Raw genomic sequence first — 10,017 nt, forward strand, 5'->3', positions numbered from 1 at the left:
TTTGAAATTTTTACCTCGGAATTACTAGTTGATTATTTAAAGGGCAATTTATCAAAAGAGAGACTTTGTATAGGGTATCAATCTTTTATGGAAAAAGTTTATATAAAAATGCAACCTTATAATGTAGAACTACGGATCCACATCAAAAATCCATCGGAAGAGATAGTTTTAATGTTGAAAAATCTTTTGATTGATCATATCGACATTAAGATCTTTGACAATGAAAAATAAAAAGATTTTAAGTCTAAAAAATAGTGCATTTTACAACATATTATCTACACCGTCTTTTTTAAATTTTCATATGTTTATATATCTACTTGATTTTAATCATTTTTAAAATTTAAAATTTTATAATTAGATGTAAAAATAGATTTTGAGATAATCCTAAAAATATTTTACATCTACGGATGCATCTGTAAGCCAACTGCACCCATCTTTTACCTGTGGAAGTAAGTACTTCAAAAACCTACTAAAAAAGAAATCCATCTATATTGATCATCTTGACCTCTAGATATACAGATCATTATCATCATCAAAGCTTTTTCTCAACTTTTTGTAGTCGGCTACACGAATCATGAGTCATTATTCTACTCTATCAATGGTCATCCCCTTAGAGAGGCCATAAGATATTATAGATTCAAGATTCACAAAATGTTTTGGCAAAGTTTTATGTTGCATGCGTACCTAACACAAACTACGTCATTCATTTTCCAGAGCTTGAGACGGGTTAAGAGAAAGTTTAAGATCATCACCCTTTTATATCATGGACCTCCAGATATATGGGTATAAAAACAAAAAGATCTCAAATATAGAAAAAGGTGCATTTTGTAAAGTATTATCTAGACTGTTATTTTTTAATATGCTCGATCTATGTGGTTTTTGGAAGTCTAAATTTCATGAGATGAGCTGAAAATATATTTTTCAGGTTATTGCAGTGGTTTTCGGCAATAGAACCACATCTTTCAACACATTTTAGAGGTTGTTCTTGCTTTAATTGTTTAAGGTTGGCACCTTATACAAACCCCACCCTTTATTAAAATTCCCATAAAATATAAAGTATAACATTTCATTTGTTTGTTATTATTTCAAGCCATGGTTATGCGTCTTTTTATCGTCAGTCTGAAATTAAATCAGAAGACATAATGATGCAATATAAAATTCACCGGCAAACAACACTGACAAAAATAACCGTGTTTAAGAGAGAGAAAAAAAATCGTGAAGAAAATCATAAAAAGAAAGAACAAAACATACCGATCCGAGTATTCTGACACCGACCCATAAACACCAAAAAAAGAACAACACAACTCTCTCTCTCTACGATCTTAAAGATCAACTTTTTTCATTCATAAAATTCCCTCTAAATTTGTATCCACGTAAATCCAAAGTCTCCAACACAAAACCTAATAAGATAAAACCTTTGCATATCGAAAACAAAATTTGTTCGACGGACACCATCACTAATCATCAAAAACGATAACCATAAAAACTGAACTCATAAAAATTAGACTTGTAAAAACTAACCCCAAAAATCCTATTTTTAATAAAAAAGTTATCACATGGGTGTGGGATTTGACTTTTCTATAGATTTCTACCAAATTTATGGTGATTTTTGGGGTTCTATACATGTGGGTGGGAGATGGTCCTAAAAGATCATTTCTCTTTTTTAAGTTAGATCTGAGGTTGATACTTTTATATAGAGAGAGATTGAGAGTGAGATGGTGAAATGAAATGCCGAGAGATTGGCCATCCATCAAATCAAATAGAGAAAAAGATAGGGAGGACGTGATGAATCAATAGATAAAGAAAGGAATGGTTGGTAAACTCTATTTGCAATTCACATTCAGGTTCTTATTTATTTCTATTTGTATGTCCTAACAATAGTAGATGTTGTAAAAAAGAAAAATAAATTAGCTACTACTTATCCTTAGCTGGAGATTGGATCTCTTAATGATTAGTGGTTGTGGGTTCAAATCTCAAGGACAATATTAAATTTATCCAAAAAAATTAAAATTTGATGATGTCGGGGCTCACACAACCACATATACATACATGTTACATATACATACATGTTACATTCTTACTCACAGTGGAGAGGAGTTATGAGGAAGGTGGGGCTGATAAGGTATATGTCTTGGCGAGGTGAGTGAGAAGTTGTTCTCAAGTAAATAATGCTGATATGTCTGCCTTCAAAAAGAGGATTTGAGATCTTAATGGATCGATCATTGACAGGACTCGAACCTTGGACGTCAAAGTCTTGGGCTCTAATCTCTAAAGATAAAGTCTGATCCTCATCCAATAGAGATGGGCCAAAACATCTTTTCAAACACCTAATAAACAATGAAAAAGTCTATATAAGGTGTCAATCTTATACCGTATAAGTAAGCTACACCTAAAACCCACTATAGAAAGTTGTTCTTATGCTAGAAAACCTTGAAATCAATCATCTCGACCTCGAGATTCATATGTATGACAAAAATGGAATTTTAGTCTCAAAATAGTCTATTTTTTAATACATTATCTGGATCGTCCATTTTTAAGATTTTCAAGTTTTTATAGATTTGTTTGATTGTCACTATTTTTGGAACTTTAAATTTCATAATCGGAGGCAACAATAGATTTTCATATCATTGCAAGGCTTTGCGGCAATAAAACTACATTTTCAGCGTAGTTTTGAGCTGCACCTTACTTCAATACTATAAGGCTGACACCTTATACAAACCTCACCCATAAAATAAATAAATAAAGCCTTAAGTACTATATAGATGTGACTTTGAAATAATATCTCCCATGTAAAACCAAGATGGGCATGTAAGAAGGTTTAATCATGTGTCGACACTCGATTGACATAGGCTTAAACCTAAATACATGTGTCAAAAAAACATCTCAGCACGTTTCTATTTTTCCGTCATCGCATTCCTTTTGTTATAAACATTAAAAGTTTTTTTTTTATGTTTTCCTTTACTACTAGGGTTTGAGTGAGTAGATTTCATGCTCAAGTCATTCTTCATATAGAAAGCATGTTTTTGGCCTAAGAGTAAAGCTTCTTAAGACTCAATACCACAACCCAAGCTGAGGTTTTGGGCATTGTTGGGGGGCATACACAATGATTAATTTTGTTACAAGATGATTTGAGTTTTAACGAGTGAAAAATTTGAGAGGTTTCAAAGCCTAGAAATGTCATGCCTAAAGAACTTGGAGATTTGTACCTATCCAGTTCCCAGCTCACTATAAGTGAGATTAGTGAAAGATATCAAAAGAGCTAAAAAATTTCACAAACATAAGGTAACTTTCCCTTGTTTACTTCAATTGATTTTCTGGTGGGATTTTGCCAGAATTTGGCATTCTCTGGTGGCTTTTCTGGCTAAAAATAGTGAGTTATGGAGTTTTCGGCGAGATCTTGGCCTAGATTGGGAATTTCGCCCTTCTAGGCACTTTTATTTTTTAAAGGGAGACTATCAAACGTTCCTAGTATGTTACAAAATCAACGAATGGCTCAAATGATCTCATTTACTAGTACAAGATTTATTTTTCTCATTATGACCTCTATACACAAAAAACAAATGATCTCTTTGTAGACAATCCCTTGATCTAAATTAGCACCTGACTGGGTGGCATGCTGCATGCCAACCTAACTTGGCTTGCACAATACACAATGAAACTTAAAGAATGGAATCCTTTTTGTAACTTGTCAAGCCCTGTTATAAATTCATTAAGATAGTCAAATTATCTTATTGAGCATTGAAATTGTTACTTTAAAAATTTTATTTCACCCAAGTGCCTTACTAAAAAATTGGTAAATCATGACAAAATTAGTTTTGGGATGAGAACCCTGAACAAGCAAAGATATTCAGTAACCTGCCCTACTTGTCTAGTGTTGGCTTCAAATGTGAAAAAATGAATTTTATGTTACTAATTTGAACAAGTGAAGGAATTTTTGTCATTTCAAAATTCATGTTGCTCGCCCCATGATTGAGGTTTTTTTAATCAATTAACTCGGTCCACTAAAGTAGGGCCAACGTAATTTTATATATTCTTTAAAGAAGTAATCGAGTGAAATCAAATCTAAAAAGTGGAAATCATTTGGAGCAATCTGCCCCTTCTTAATAATTTTGTATGGTTTACTTTACCCAATTAATTGGTATTTACTTAAAAAGAGGGAAAATAATAACTTCTTTTATCAATGTCACCAAAAATTTGGATATTCAACGTGATTATAACTTATGACAAGTGTCTATTATGACTAATTCTCCTAAAGACGACTAAAGATAAAAATATCGTTAGTAAAATGTTGGACTGAGGGACCTTGTTCGTAAGCTCCACTTAATAGTAAACTACAACAAATATACACACTTCTTATTTTTCTTGTTCTTTTTTTTTTTTTTAAAAAAAATTAATATATATACGGTGATTTTATGAAATAATTTTTCAATAATACAATAAAAATATTTTTTTAAAAAAAAATTATAGACTATAATATTATTGCCTTTTAGTACAAAGGGGCCATAATCATTTTAAGCCATCGATCAAATCTGACAGCATAAAGTGAGTTGCATAGTTCAACAAAGATTACGTGGGTATTTTTCTCTAGTCAATGATGCATTCTCTCTACACAATTTCATATATAACTATTGATAATTATTATAACCTCCTATCAAAGATGAATAGTCTTATGTATACATTTCCTTAGAAAAGTATTATTGACAATGTATGCCTCCAAAGTTTGAACATACTATGGTCACCAAATGATCAATCTCAAGCCAAATTATTCATTTTTTTGTCTATATCTAGATCTAGACAATTCATCATCATCGTCATTTTAGCTTTTTTTTAATTAATTGGAGTCGGCTACATGAATCCTGATTTTTCCATTATGCTTTATTCTAGATAATTAAAAGCTCAAAATCATTTTCTTTAAAATTATATAAGTGATCCATCCAATTTCATATCTAACTGTTGATATTGTGACTTCTTTATACCAAAGATAAATGGTTTATGTAGATATTTCCTTGAAAAAATATTATGGGCAATTGTATGCCATTGAATTAACACCATAGAAAAGTTCGAAATGAGTTTTCCTCTAATAAACCAAATCATCCATTTTTGTGTACATCTAGACAATTAAAAGCTCAAAATCATTTTCTTTAAAATTATTCAAGTGATGGTATATACATATATATAGAGAGAGAGACGGGGAAAAAATTTATATAAGGATGCAACCTTATAACATAGAACTACGGATGCACCTCAAAAATCCATCGGATAAGGTAGTTTTAATGTTGAAAAACCCTTTGATTGATCATCTTGACATCGAGATGTATGACCATGAAAAATAAAAATATTTTAAGTCTCAAAAATAGTGCATTTTAAAACATATTATCTACACGTCAATTTTCAAGATTTTCATATTTTTATAGATCTACTTGATTTTAACCATTTTTAAAATTTAAAATTTTATAATTAAATATAAAAATAGATTTTAAGATAATCATAAGAACATTTTACATCAAAATTATATCCCATGATACAATTTGAAGGTGCACCTTACCTCTACAACTACGGATGCATGTGAATGCCAACTGCACCCATATATATATATATATATATATATATATATATATATATATATATATATATATATATATATATATATATATATATATATATATATATATATATATATTAAAAACACTACGCAACGCCTATAGGTGAAAATGAACAGTGATTTCGCTTACCCCCATCACTATCCAAAGGTCATCGGGCGGTCACGATTATCCGATGGTATTTCATTTTTTTAAAAAAAAAAAATTGGAATGACCTGAAATTTGGAGTGTATATTCATCAAAAATAGGGGAATCTTCAAAAAATATATTAAAAAATATTTTACTTGAAAACAATTGACCAAAATACCCCAAAAAAGTTTCAAGGGTATTTTGGTTATTTTTTTCACGGATAATTTTTTTTATATATTTATTAGATGCGCCTCAGTAAGATGTATATACCCTCCAAATTTTAGATCATTCTGATTAGTAGAAAAAAATTGAAAAATAAAACACTACTAGACAATCGTGACCGTGCGAGATGAGGGTAGACGAAATCACTATTCATTTTCGCCTACGGGTGTTGGGAAGACTTTTCTTCTCTCTCTCTCTCTATATATATATATATATATATATATATATATATATATATATATATATTTGATCGGATTGGTTCAGGTTGACACTCACCAAGAGCCAAGTCAACCTAATAGGGACCGAGACCGAGACCCCGCCTGGTCCAAGCCGAAACTATTAGTCCAATATCAAAACCAAGACCCAGACTCGGGTTTGGTCTACCTGAACAACCCTAACAACCTAGTAGGTCATTAGGTCGACCGACTAGGCGTAGTGGGTCCATAACCCACTATTATCTATTGACAGCCAGATTTTCTTTTTCATTAATGCGGTAATTTTGTTCTGCATGAGATATATTTGCATAATTCTTTTTTAGTTTTTTTTTTTTCTACATTTTAATATTGTACTCCAAATATTGGTCAGTTTCTGATTTCATAAAATGTTCTTCTTGAGGAAGTTTTAGTTTTTTTAAATTTCCCATTTTGTTTTTATTAATTTTACTAGTTTTATTTCTTCTTCACTAAATTCCCATTTATTATCGAGCTTCAATTTTTTCTGTAATGAAGTTCTTAGTTATGCTAGTTTGGGTACAAAAGACAGCGCAGTTTAAAGCGTCCTAAAAATCTGTAGCTATTTTTTTTCAACTAATTTGTTTGGAAATTGGTCTATTTTTTTTGGTACATAAGGTTGTAATTTATACTTCCCCTATCCATTTGTAGTCCTAAGAAATCTATCTCTTGTAGTCCTAAGAAATCTATCTCTTGCTTTTCCATTGTCTTTTGACTATCTACTTACTGCTTGTAAATGGAACCTATGCTCTTCTCTCATTCTACTAAATAATAGAATATTTGCGATACATTTTTTAATCCAAATAGCATAACCATCCATTCGTATTGTCCTTGAGGGGCACTAAACACAGTATCAGGAATACTAGCTTCCTCCATTTTTATTTTCCAATATCCTGATTTAGAATTAAACTTACTAAACCAATTGACTCCTTGAATATTGTTAATTAATATTTCCTTATTTGGAATAAAATACCGATCAAATTTAATATTATCATTTAACATATAATAATTGATTGCCATGCTAACTATTCTTCTTTTGATTTCTGTATGATTTCTAAATAGGAAGGCTGGTGAAATATGTGGACTATTACTAGGTCTAATTAAATTTTTATCTAGCAATTCTTTTAAGTGTATTTCAAACTCATTCCAATCTTGTGGCGTAGCGTACAAGGCATAGGGTTTGCTTTAATTATTTTTGCTTCACCTAACATTTTAATTCACATTTTTCTTTGTCTTCATCCCATAGTTCTAAAGGATTTTCGCTAAAGTTTTTCTTTAGACCATTTCTTATTTCTTCTAATTATGGTATCTTTAGTTTAATTATTTTAATATTATAATAATTATTATTTATCTCATCTATCCTATCTATTATTTATTTTTCCTCATTTTTTTCTAACGACTTCAGATTTTAAAAGTTTTATATTATTCTCACCACGCTGGGCAATGAGTATATAAAGTGTAATTCCATCAATACCAATTTTGTGTGCTTCAATGAGAATGGGGTAATAGCTATATTTGGAAATAAAGTGGTAGTTACGGCCAATGATTTAAAAATCGGCGAGTCGAACAGCCCGTGTCGGTTCCAATACAAAATCGAGAACCGCCCAATTTTAGAGCAAAACCGCCGGATCGCACCCGGTTCTAGCTGGTTCAGCCCGGTTCCCTCCCGGTTCTAGCCTCAAAAGCACCTTCACACGTGTGTACACGTCACGCATGCAACACGCACCACTCCCATACGCACGTGTGTACATGTGACACTAGTGGTATACACTCCCACATGTGCCATACGTGCGACACACGTGCCACGCACCACTCCCACACGTGTGTACGTGTGACATGAGCGGTACACACACTCCCACACATGCCATACGTGCGACACACACCACTCCCACACGCACATGTGTACGTGTGACAAGAGTGGTACTGACTCCCACACGTGCCACACACACTCCCACACGTGCCATACATGCAACACGCGTATCACGCACCACTCCCACACGTGAGTACGTGTGACACGAGTGGTACACACACTCCCACACGTGCCATACGTGCGACACGCACATGCACATGTGCACCGCCTCTAACCTCAAAAACACCTTCACACGCGTGTATGCATCACACGTGCGACACACACCACTCCCACATGTGTCGCACGTATAGCACGTGTGTACCGATTCTAGCCTCAAAAACGATATTTTAAATGGCTATTCTTTCATTGATTTAGCCTACTCTTTATTATAATCTATATATAATTATATATTTTATCTATAATAATTCTATGATTTTTCTTTTATGTGATGCAAATTTAATATTTAAGTTTTTACAGAGAAAGAGCATCTCAATATTCACAAATTGATAAAAAAATAAAAGTTAATAATGTGGTACCCTCATTTCTTATTGGATTTCTAAAAAACAACATTTATAATGAATTTTAATAATTTTTTCAAATTTTTTGAAGATTTAATCCGACCGATTCAACTGATTCCCAATTTGGATCGCCAATTCGCCGATCCGGATCGATTTTTGAGGTGCCCAATCCCGATCACCGATTCGCTTTTTAAACCATTGGTTACGGCTACATAATCTTGTTATTGTATAAAGGGACTATTAGCTTTTAAGAAGTCAATACCTAATAAAATATCACAATCATGTCCTTTTGATTGTCCTATTTTTCTATAATGAACTTTTCTCCGCCTATTACACATTGGACATTTTCTGCAATTTTATTATATCTCATAATAGTTCCATCTGGCTTTCAATTCTATTTTACTTATTATCCCATATTCATTAGGTATAACACTTTCTTAGCCAATCTGACCTCTTTTGAATGTGTATTCTGAGCTCATAGGGAGACGAGGAGCATTGAACAAAGAAGGAAGAAAGAAAGAACGCACCAGTGATCACTTTAGAGCTCAGTAAGCCATTAACATTATATCTATTGCCCCCAACTTGGTTCCAATCCAGTGAAATAGCATTGCTGGGAAAGTTATTTCATGTGTATGGGTTTTGAGGTAACATGACATATTTTCCATTTTCGTTTTCATTCAAGGCAGTACAGCGATAGGAGCCAAACTTGCGCAGTAGTTGTGTAAAATCATCAACAACAGACAGTATCGGTCCAAAAAAATAAACTAACGATCAAGCCCATGCCTGATTAACATGTCCATGTTTACCGCTCTATACCTCCTAATCTGGCAGTGGTAATCATAAATTCACTGCAAATATCTTTTAGTAATCCATGTGCTAAAACATATTTTGATATTTTTGAGCTTACACATGCTGGATCCAAGAAAATAATTGACTGCTGCCTGAGTTACATAAAACCTAATCTAAAGCTGGATCCATGAAAATAATTGAATGCTGCCTGAGTTACATAAAACCTAATCTAAAGCTGGATCCAAGAAAATAATTGAATGCTGCCTGAGTTACATAAAACCTAATAATCTAACGACATTACTAAGATGGCCTTGGAGGTGCATTCACTTATTATGTGGGCTTTCAAATTGGTTGAAATCAGGTAGTTATTGAGAGAGAGAGGTTCTTTGGGGCTTTTCGCTCACGTAGTCTGAAAGGTGGTTGGATTTTTGTTTTAAAAAAGGGTCCTCTCTCTCTGATGTTCAAATATCCAGAATCAAATGAACCTGACTTTGAGGCATAATCATCAAACAGGAGCATGAGTTTTAGACATCAACACCTACCCGTCTCAAACTCGTATATATCAATCCTTTAAACCACAGGGACCTGTGTTTCTGGCCCCCACCATTTCTTATAAAGTTTTTGCATGATAAGATCACCCTCAAAAATATAAAAGGCAATCTGGGATAGTTCAATACGTG

This window comes from Amborella trichopoda, chromosome 2, assembly GCF_054954075.1.
Source record: "Amborella trichopoda isolate Santa Cruz 75 chromosome 2, AtrichopodaSantaCruz75HAP2 v2.0, whole genome shotgun sequence".
NCBI lineage: Eukaryota > Viridiplantae > Streptophyta > Magnoliopsida > Amborellales > Amborellaceae > Amborella > Amborella trichopoda.